The sequence below is a fragment of the Papaver somniferum genome, chromosome 2, assembly GCF_003573695.1.
Source record: "Papaver somniferum cultivar HN1 chromosome 2, ASM357369v1, whole genome shotgun sequence".
Lineage (NCBI taxonomy): Eukaryota > Viridiplantae > Streptophyta > Magnoliopsida > Ranunculales > Papaveraceae > Papaver > Papaver somniferum.
This window is the reverse complement of record NC_039359.1, coordinates 135,512,194-135,524,033: the sequence shown is the minus strand read 5'-3', so window position 1 is coordinate 135,524,033 and position 11,840 is coordinate 135,512,194. Positions and strand designations below refer to the sequence as shown.

The 11,840-nt window shown below is 37.1% G+C and overlaps 1 pseudogene; it reads left to right on the top strand.

Moving 5' to 3' along the window:
• Positions 1-11,526: 11,526 nt before the first annotated feature.
• Positions 11,527-11,626, top strand: LOC113354644 (annotated as a pseudogene).
• Positions 11,627-11,840: the final 214 nt, after the last annotated feature.

Genomic DNA, 11,840 nt, shown 5'->3' with positions numbered 1-11,840 from the left:
TTCTCAAGTTAGGCATTTCGACTCTCCATGCTCCAACTTGAGGAGGGGTGTTGGGTATTAAATGTATATTCTTGTATATATTGCAAAATATTCACTTACCTAGATATAGAGATATTTACTTTTGTTAGGAGATCACAAAATATCCTTTGTATCAAAGCTCTTCTATATATGAGCCTCTTTTGTAACAAGAACGGGCAAGAGAAATAAAACTTTTCTTCTCCATAATATCTTGTCAATATCTTGTCTCGTCTTGATTCCAACACTAAGTGGAACAAGGAGTCGAATTGACCGTAGTTTGTAGTGTACTACAGCCTACAACCCAGTCTAGCTAGCATAAGGCTTAGTTTGATATTGCTGCGGTTTTTGTAAAAGCATTTTTGTGATGTGCTGTGAGGAAAAAAAAAATTAGACGCTTGATAACATATTAATTAAAATTAAAGATGATTAATAAAACAATCAAAATGTGTTTGGTAAAATATCAAATCCAACCATTGTTGTTGTAGCAAATAACAAAAACAGACATATTTCTGAAAATAGTTTTATTCAAATTTATTGGGTTTAAAAACAATTAATTTTTCGTTATTAAACATAAATATTAAATTTACTATTTGTTACTTGTTAAAAAAAATATTTTCCTTAACCATTTTTTAATATATAACTTTCAAACAAAAAATCAAACTAAAATTAAATAATTATTTAATTTTAATTTTTATTATTGACAAATTAAATGAAATGGTATATAAAATAGTTTGAACAACCGTAGCCAAGAATAAAATATAAGAAATAAAAAATTGATTGTATATAAATTTAAGGGTAACTTTTGTCATTTGTAAATAGGGATAAAAAGGATAAATTTAGGTAAGAATCCTGTTATTAGGAGGGATAGAATGGATACGAGTAGGGAAGGATCGTGAGGAGGAAAATAAAATTTTTGAGGAGGGATTGACTTTTTAAAAGAATAATGAAATGTTTATATTATCCTTGATATTAATTACAATTACGATTACCAACCAAACAACTCCCAATTAAGGAATAACAATCTGCTGATAAAAAATAAATAAAAAACTTTCACAACTGTAATTGTTCCCATTGCAAAACTTACAAACTTCCAGATTGAGAAAGAGCAGATCTTCTTATGCTGGTTGTTCATAGTATAGTCAGATTAGCAAGTCTTCCATATCAATGTCAAGAGTACGTAGACTCCGTTTCTAGTCCAAACCTTCACTGCCAGGTTCATGAGCATCTGTTTCCAGTCCAAACCGTCGCTGCCAGGTTCATGTAGGCTGAGATGTGAAGTAATTCAACAATCACAGTGAGCACAAATCTGTCAAATACACAAGGCAGACTCAGTATATAATCATAACCATCCCTGTTGGAAGTTAAACCAAGATATGGTGTTTTGGTTCTAGAGAGTTGTAGAAGAGTTCTATTTAGAGTTTGTTTTATGTTAGGAAAGTGTGCTTTATTTAGAGTTTGTTTTTATCAGGAAATTGCTTTGAGTGATCTTCAAATTTGTGAGACTATAAGTAGGCTATGAGCTATAAGAATTGTACACCAAACTGATTATCAATGTAATCGTTTATTTGCTTCCACGTGTGCTCTCCTCTTTCTCTTGCTCGATCCTACATTTGGTATCAGAACAAGGTGAGAGGAAGGGAGAGGAGAAGGAGAAGGAGAAGGAGAAAGAGTTAGATAATTGTTTTCACTAAAAGAGAAGTTCTCTGTGGGAAGTTCTGATGAGTTTTTGAGAAAAAAAATTGTGCAAAAGTTTGCCAAGCTGCATTAGATTTTGAGAAGTAAAAAAAAAAAAAAAAGAGAGAACTGTTCATGTTTGTCGGAGATTTAGGGCAGACTGTGAAGTTGAGTAAAATATTGGTTATGGATTGTGCAAGACTTGTTGTTGTTGCGGTTGAAGAGAAGAATTGTGCAAAGTTCTTACCAATCAGTTTGCTGGCCAGTACGTAGATTTTTTTTGTTTGCGAGGAATTGTGCAAACTGCTGTGGTTTTAATGGCTGGCTTCCGTTTGTGAAGGTTTGGGCTGTGAAGGACAATGAACAGAAAGTGGTTGTCGCTGCCATGTGTAAAGAAGAATACAGCCGATAGATAAAAGGGACTGTTTGCGGAGGATGACTTCTTTTAGAAGTTGTCATAAACAAGGAAAGATACTGCTGCTATATCACGTTGATGTTTCTCAAGAGTTTGAAGAGTGTGGAAATCCTGCCTGTAAAGTAGGTAAACAAGAGTTGAGTGGATGAGCTACAATGCTCGATGATGAGTTTGTTTTTGCATTTGATTAGCAAGTTGTATAGAGTACAATGAGATGTTTCTAGTTTCCTAAAAGGTTTGTGTTTCGCTGCGATGAAGAAGAATGTGAAAGAAGTTTGTGATTGTTGTTATGGTATGATAGCAGTACGAAGTGAGTGTTTGATGATTGTTGTTAAGCAAATGAAGAAGATTGGTTTGTTAGTCGAGTTACAGTTTGAGCTGCGGTTTGTGAATTGAGTTTGATAATGATGACGGAATTCTGGAATGAGAAAAGACAAGAACGTGTTAACGTTTATCAGTGGAAGAACATGAATGGAAAATGAGAAAAGACAAGGATGTGCAAACGTCGATCAATGGAAGAAGAGGGTTACGAAATTCTTGTTGAATAATATCTTGGTTTAAGGGAGGATGTTGTAAGTTAAACCAATATATGGTGTTTTGGTTCTCCAGAGATCTAGAAGAGTTCTATCTAGAGTTTGTTTTATGTTAGGAAAGTGTGCTTTATTTAGAGTTTATTTTTATTAGGAAATTGCTTTGAGTGATCGTCAAGTTTGTGAGACTATAAATAGGCTATTGAACCATAAAAATTGTACACCAAACTGATTATCAATGTAATCGTTTATTTGTTTCCGCGTGTGCTCTCCTCTCTCTTGCTCGATCCTACAATCTCTTTTCAACTTAAATACTCTCCATTTAGGCCTTTGACATTCAGATCCAATGCAACATAACGGGTTACTACATAAGTCTAGTTTACCTGTTCTGCAAAGAAAGAAAAGGCAGAGAACTTGGTTACTTCCTCCTGCTAATTCTGTAATAATCATTTTTTCATAATTGTACCTGACTTAAAGTGGGTATGGTTTCTTATTGCGATGACACGTGTACCTGCCACTCAGCTGGAGCAAGGCCAATTTGTGTAGAAACACCGGAAGAAGTTGAAACACTATCTTCTTATTATCTGCAAATGAAGAATGATAAACATTTCACTTTGTTGTATGCAGAATTAATTATCTAAAAAGTACTTGTAAGTGCGTCTGCACCTTATATTCATATGCTTAAGATTAAAAAAACAAAAAAAAAAGGAAAAGAACTGCCAACTACCATAAATTATCATGATGACTCGTGCAACTTCAAAGACCTTTAATCAAGAACTTGCTACGATCTTTAACAAGCATCATTTCTTCTTCGTTCAGTCTACCCGGATATGAGTGTTTCGTAAATGCATTTGGCTAAGAGTGATTATGAAAACCGCATTTCATCGGAACAACCCATTTTCCATCTGTGAAAGGATAATAGTCTCACATCACTAATTTTCGCATAATGGACTTAAAATATACTACCTCCGTCCCTAATTAGATTACCTAGTTAAAATTTACTAGTATCTTTAGAAATGATTTATCTCTCAAACTATATAACGGATTTTCGTAAACTTTGTATCATCGGAAAACATTTTAAAACACCTATCTAATGAATATAAATATGGCTATCAAATTTTACATATTTTTTATAATAATACTAATCTACCACTCCACTTATTTATGGTATAGGTCATCTAATTAGGGACGGAGGGAGTAATATGGAAGGGTCGCTCCACTCATTGCCAATTGGTTTTGAGTTGGATGCCCGCATATTCTAACATGGTATCAGAGCTAGGCCCGTACGCGGGGTTCAGGGTGTAGGCCGAATTAGTGGCCACCGTGACCGAATGACTGGTTCACATGTGCACCCGTGACCGAATGACTGGTCACTCGTATGACTTGTACGTGGGGTGCACCGTGAGCTAATGTCACATGCACACCCATGACTCACACGTGCGTAGGTCCACGTGTTAGGCCGAATGACTGGTCTTACACGTGAGGGAGGGTGTGAAAGGACAATAGTCCCACATCACTAGTTTCCGCATAATGATATTAAAATATAATATGGAAGGGCCGCTCCACTCATTGCCAATTGGTTTTGAGTTGGATGCCCGCATATTCTAACACCATCCTCGTCGGAACTACTGTGATTATGGTGTCAGTCTTTCTTTTCCTCTTTGCTGTTGTCATGGGCACATAAGTTTTGTTTCTATGATCAGAAAATTTGCGGCTTCTTTCGCATTGCATAACCATGTTTTGAATTTTGGAAGACGATTTTACTATCACACAATTGAGAGTTAATCCTATTTCCCTAATCCACATAGCAGCTTCCATTTTCGAATAAAATACCTATGCAAATAAAAATAACAAATTTAGAGCAGTTAAACTTCAACTACACTCAGGCAAGTTAAAGTTCGGGAATTCATACCTCTTCGGTTTGTAAATGCTCAGTTAAGTCCGGGAACTCCCGTGTTAATGGTACCGGTTGATCATCCTCCCCATATTCAAGATTTCTGTATAGGAAGTGCAAAGACATTCAACATAAGAGTCTAATTTATAATTTTACTATCGAACATAAACTAATTATACGGACACACTGGACAAAAAATGAACTTATACCCAATCAAGAGTGATCAATGAAGAACAATTAAAGTATCTTTTAGAGAATAGCTCGGTCGACCTCGCATGAGTTGTTATCTCAAGCATGTTTGTCAATGTTAGTGATCAAAACTATGAGTCTTGATTTCTAGCCTACATAGCTAAGTCTCAGACTAGGATAGAAAAGTGTAGTTGAGCTCAAGGACTTCATGGAGATTCATCATACAACGACGAAGATCTATACAAGGAACCGTGGAACTTCATCAACAAAAAGGTATGTGGAGACTTGAACTTATCTATTACTATTCTATCTCCTACTTCTTATGAGACAAAAGTCGTATATTATATAGACTAGATCATACACATTTGACATTTCGAGCTGAGCATTCATTACTTATCTTTTATCTCGAAATCGTGTGTTGGTAAAGCGTTTCGCTTTGATCAAGTTTATCTTCACCTAGTGATGAAAGTCATGAAAAGTTTCAATCACTTTGAGAATTGCTCTGACGTGAATCGGTATGTGAATAACGGCTACATAGCGTCCTCTGAGAATGTCTCAATAATTGAAATGAGAGTTTAGATTACATAACCATGTATTCCTTGAACCGAATTTTTCGAACTTTGTTGATCAAGAGAAATCGGGAGGATTGTGGAATTGGCTTGCCAAGTCCGCGAACCAAGTCTGCAGACTCTGTCCGCGACCTGTCGGAAGTTCTCGACCGAGTATTTCTGCTGGATTTTCCAAAACTCGTTTGTATGCTAAGTCCGCGAACTCAGTTCGCGAACTGGCGGAAGTTCTCTTTCCGAGAATTTCTTCTGAGTTTGGAAAACTCAACCGATTAACTTAAGTCCGCGAACTTGTTTGTGAACTTAAGAGGTTATGATCTAAAGATGTGCTCTGAACATGAAACATTAAATTACTAAGGAATCCTTTATGCAAACCGTGAGTATAATGTTCAAGAGACGATTCAATCGAATCGAATCATCTTTGTTTCAATTGTGTCTTGTGTAGTTACATAAGATCTCATAGCAATTGAATAACTCTTTAACTAGTTCATTTGAGTCAATTGAACTAGTTATGGTGAATAAAAACAAAGTTGATATGAAATGCTCATATGGTTAACCTTTTTGGGTTACTATGTTGAACCAACATACACGTACACGTTTGGGAATGGTTTTCACGAACCCAGTAAGCGTCTACCCAAGTGTGTGTGACAAGCTAGGTTTTTCGATCTAATGGTTGAGAAAAATTAGCTTGAATCTAAATCAGGTTTTCATCTAACGGTGAATAAGGATTGCTTTGTAACTAAGGAACAACCCTGATTTGAAGGCTATATAAAGGATACATCTAGCATTGTGCAAAACTAATCCCCACACGTCTGTGTGCTACTAGTGCGCCCGCTAGAGTCGATCCCCATTAACCTTTGATTTTCTTCTCTAAAATCATGTTAACGACTTAAAGACTTCATTGGGATTGTGAAGCCAGAGCGATACTACTTTTATCGTAATTGTGTGATCTGATCTTGCATCTTCTATCGTACGAGTACAATTGATTGATTGGCTTGAGATCGTGAGAGTTCTCCGATAGGCAAGATAAAGAAGTCACAAACATCTTCGTCTCACTGTTTGTGATTCCTCGACAAACCGCCTGTGTAGTCAGGAAGGATTGTAGAGAGGTGATTGATTAATCTAGGATGTTATTCGGGAATATAAGACCGGATTATCAATTGGTTCCTGTTCACCTTGATTTTATTTCTTAAGACGGAACAAAACCTAGGGTTTATCTGTGGGAGACATATTTATCCTTTGATAGACTTTTCTGTGTGAGGCAGATCTGTTTATTATCAAGTCTGTGATTTTGGGTTGCAGCAACTCTTGGTTGTGGGTGAGATCAGCTAAGGGAATCAAGTGAGCAGTATCCTGCTGGGATCAGAAGCGTAGGAGTACAACTGTACCTTGGATCGGTGGGAGACTGATTGGGGTTCAACTATAGTCCAGTCCGAAGTTAGCTTGGAGTAGGATAGTGTCTGTAGCGTCTGAATACAGTGTGTATTCAATCTGGACTAGGTCCCGGGGTTTTTCAGTATTTGTGGTTTCCTCGTTAACAAAATTTCTGGTGTCTGTGTTATTTCTTTTCCGCGTTATATTTTATATAATTGAAATAATACAGGTTGTGCGTTCGTGATCATCAATTGGAAATCCAACCTTTGGTTGTTGATTGATATTGATTGATCCTTGGACATTGATCTTTGGTACCGTTGATGGGACCGTAGATAGTGATAAAAGTGGTTCGATTCTCAGACTTGCGAATGATAAAATATAGACTTAAATTCTAAAACAGAAATAGAAAACTCAAACAAAGATGATGTTGTTATCAATATTAAAAGAACACTGAGGCTAAGATTCCACTATTTTCCAAGTTCAAAGTGATTTAAATCCAATATTTATATTTATTCAATTTTTTCGTTTAATTTGATTCTAAGATGTTGCAACAAGTAGATTTTTAAAATAACAAGTGTAAATCAAAAGCATGGGATATCAAAAACCTAAGTCCAAGCATATACCATCAATGGAAATCACAATTTTTGAATAAAAATCATTAAAACAATTCTCAAACAAGGCAAATAATCATATAAATAATTGTAATAAATAAGATAAATAGAAAATACCACTCTTTATTAAAAAAAATAGCTTCCTCTATCGCCTCAGCAATGGGGTTTAGCTCCTCATGTCAAAAACAGGTTCAAAATATTTTTCCATTGCTCAAAAGGTGTTTTCAAAGGTGAAGAGACTCAAAGGAAGTAAAACAGTTCAATCGCAACGTTTATATGTGTTGCAGATCGACTGTTACAAGAGAAACAGAAGGAATAAGACTGCTACAGGAACGATATAAGCGGAGTGTTGTAGCACAGCGACAGTGTTCTACGAAAGTTGGGCGTGGGTTGATGTTCTTCGTGTTCTTCAGCAGCACCAGCAGAATAGCTTTCTTGCAACTCGTGATTTTTGTCTCCTCTGGTTCTCTAAACTACCCCAAACTGTTCGTTTTTGTTCTATGACCTGCAACCAACCTATATATAGCCAACAGCCCTCAAATCACTCGAGTTAATCTCCGTTTTCTTCACCCACAATCCATGGGATATTTTTCTTCTTTTCCACGGAAAATAACTCTATGGGATAACTTCTTACCTTGCTGTCCGTCCGTCTGTTGCTGTAGATATCTCTCTCATTGATATAGTAAATCTGCAAAGAGATATTTTCCTTCATGTTAGTCACGTATCTTCCATAATTAAGATAGAATATTTCCGAATATGTCTTCCCTGTTTTGATTAAAACTCTCTTAAGTAAATATAGGAGATGATCATAGACGTCCATATACTCTCTTAATAGTTCACGTATCTTCCCAAGTTATCAGCAGACCCTAAAATGTTTCCACCTCCTCTGTTTTATCGAAAACCAATCAATACCCTTCCCTTTTCGATTCTGATGTATATACCCCTCTTGTTTTGTCGTAACAGGTTGTTACTACTCCAAATCAACGAAGAAACCCGACATAAACTTTCCCTAGTCTCGCCTGAAATTCCCATGAAAGTCCATGGGCCTGTTTTGCATCATCTCGATGATCCAGCCAATTTTGATCGATTAGAAGACATATACCATCCCTGTTTAGCCCAAATAGGCCCGTTCAAAGTAATTCTGGTGATTGAATCTCCCTGGAACACGTTTAATAATCGAACCTAATTCTGTATGTGAAGAACAATTTTCACGCCAAAAACCATAAAACTTGATTCATCTCTTGCCGATTATCCAGCCAATTCTGGGCGAAACTAAGACCATTACCAGCCCTGTTTAGTCTTTAGGAATAAACCCATTTGATTTCAGCCATTGAATCTCCCTAGAACAGCTTCAATTCTTCAACCCTAATTTGATGCCTATTTTCCCTCCAAAATTCAAAATTCAAATGAAGAAGATGACCTTCCCCTTATCCATTTGAGGGGTCCGAATAGAAAGTGTCCTCCGGGGTTCCCCGCGCAACTTTTCGAGCCGATTTTTCCAAAAATATTTATTGGCCAAAAATACCTACACACACATAAAACACCATAATAAGTACAAAAATGAGCACTATCAATATATATAATCGAGATAAATTAGACACAAAAATGTGTCTATCAAATACCCCCAAACCTATTATTTGCTAGTCCTCGAGCAAAAATAAAATAAAATAAAATCCTAACTCACTGATGCAGGCAACGTCGATTGCATTTGGCGTATGCAATAAGCCTTTAAACCCCTAAGTGTCCCTAGTGGCGGAGTGTTGTCTCCGGAGGGCTTACCAGAGGTATACCCACAAAACCTTTATACTCCAGACCCTAGCTATCTACGCAGAACCTTGGAAAGCACTAAAGAATCTCCTTGGTTGGCATACTTATTGACTATAGGAGGAAGTACCCTGATGCGAAATTCCAACTGTTGTACACGAGTTTGCACTCAAGCATACTAAAATTCATATAAAGTGACAGATCTCTACTCAGATAGTCGCACTATGGACATCAATATCCGTAGTCAAAACTAATCACATGGATAGATCAAGAAGATGGAAATAGAGAAAAACATAGATGGTTTTGATGTTTACTAAGTGAACGGTGTTTCCCATATCTGTCTGAAGGCCTCCGCCAAAATGAACCTATCCTAATGGATTGAGATACTAGTCTGACTAATATCAACACACTGGCATATACAAGGGAACCAGTGGTCGATAACCTAACTCTAGGTCAACATAACTGGCATATACAAGGGTACCAGTGGTCGACTTTATTGAATTTATTCCTTTTGGTCAAATGGTCTGGTCTCAATTTTTTTTTTCCTCTTTTTTTTTTTTCATGGTATCTCAATCACTTTAATTCACCCTGGCATTGGTAACAACTTGAATGGTCTGGTCTCAACTTGAACTGAGGTAGTCTCAGAAGCTGGTAATGGTTCGAACCTAGCTTTCCATCTATCAGTGTCTAACACAGGGGTAGAATCTAATAGAGCATTCACTTGTTCAATGGTACTATCATCGTCAAAATCTAAACCAAAATGGGATAGACAACTCTCTAATGGGTCTTCAGACAAGATGTTTGGTAATGACTCTTGAACTAAGGATTCTATCATATTCACCTCTTTAACACATGTGTCATATAGCTCATAAGGTAGCTTACTGACATTAAAAATGTTCATTTTGATATTCATATTACCAAAGGATAAATTCATCACACCATTTCGACAGTTTATGATCGCATTAGACGTAGCTAAGAATGGGCGACCTAAAATCACAGGTATCTGGTTCTCTGGGTCAGGTACAGGTTGGGTATCTAGGACCACGAAATCCACTGGATAAATAAACTTGTCGACCTCAATAAGAACATCCTCGATAACACCTCGAGGAATTTTGACAGACCTATCAGCTAACTGCAGTGTTATCTGAGTAGGTTCCATTTCACCAAGTCATAGATGTAAGTACACATGGTACGGCAGTAAGTTCACACTGGCTCCTAAGTCAAGTAAAGCTTTTTCTACCCGGTGTTTACCTATTTTACAAGCAATGGTTGGGGAACCTGGGTCTTTGTACTTTGGAGTGGTAGTGTTCTGAATGATTGAACTTACATGACTAGCTAAAAAGGCTTTCTTATGGACGCTAAGTTTTCGCTTTTGCGTACACATATCCTTAAGGAACTAGGCATAAGCAGGAATTTTCCTAATTGCATCTAATAAAGGAAGGTTTATGGTAACTTGCTTAAAAACCTCCAATATGTCATTAAAGTTCGATTCCTTCTTTGTTGATGCTAATAGCTGGGGAAATGGGGCTCTAGGCACAGAATCAGACCTCTCAGGAACCGAATTGGTATCATCGGAAATTTTATCAGTCCCCTCAGTTAGTGGTCCTGAGGGATGAGATCCTGAGGGGTGAACTACAGTATGTTCACTATCGGGCATGGTTACCTGATTGTCTACTACTCTACCACTATTAAGGGTTCTAATAGCATTCAATTGATTCGATGGTTTTGCACCTACTTCATGAACTCCTCTAGGGTTTGGAGTCGTCTTACTAGGGAGCCTTCCGTTATCTCTCTCACTTAAGGTCTTAGCTATTTGGCGGACTTGATGTTCTAGCTTAGCAAGGCTCTGAGCATTAGTTTGAAAGTTCTGCTTGGTTTCTTGTTGAAAACTAATTTGGCTCTGTGCTAACATATCCAGAGTTTTTGCTAACATCTTAATATATCCTCTAAGCTAGTCGTTTTGTTTTCTGGGCCTGATGAATTCTTAATGTAACCAAAACCTGGGGGAGCATTAGAATTACTAAACTGACCTTGACTCTGGCCCTTAGACCATGAAAGGTTCGGATGGTTTCTCCAACCAGGATTATAGGTTTCTGAATATGGGTCAAATTTCTGACGGTTATCATACCTAGTGTTATTATAGAGAGCATTGGCTTGCTCTTTATTATTCTGGCCTTCCCAAAAAGGCTCCAATCTACCACTAGTGTGACCCACTTCTAAAGCTTCTAACCTTTTCGCTATAACAGCTATTTTGGCATCTGATTCAAAGTTTCCTTCTACCCTATTAACGTTTCCTCTGCCTAGAAGAATTGTTTTCTAGGGTACCCTATTTCTTTCCCACTGTTGGGTCTTTTCGGCGATTTCATGCAAATATGTCATCGCATCATCAACTGTTTGGTTTTCAAACCCACCTGTACACATGGACTTTACTGTAGTTGTGGTGGGATAATCTAAACCCTCATAAAGGATCTGAACTAACCTAACCTTTTCTAAACCATGATGAGGACATTGGGATAATAAATCATTGAACCTTTCCAAGTACCTATACAAAGATTCTCCCTCCTGTTGTGTAAACGTGCAGATTTGCGTCCTAATAGACGAGGTTTTGTGCCTAGGGAAAAACTTGTTCAAAAAGGAAGATGTAAGTTGTTCATAGGTTTCAATTGATTCGGAAGCCAAACTATACAGCCACGACTTGGCTTTATCTTTTAAGGAGAAGGGGAATAACTTGAGTTTTAAAGCATCATCATCAAGGTTTCTAATTTTCAGGGTACTAAAAATTTCCTCAAAGTCCCTAACATGGAA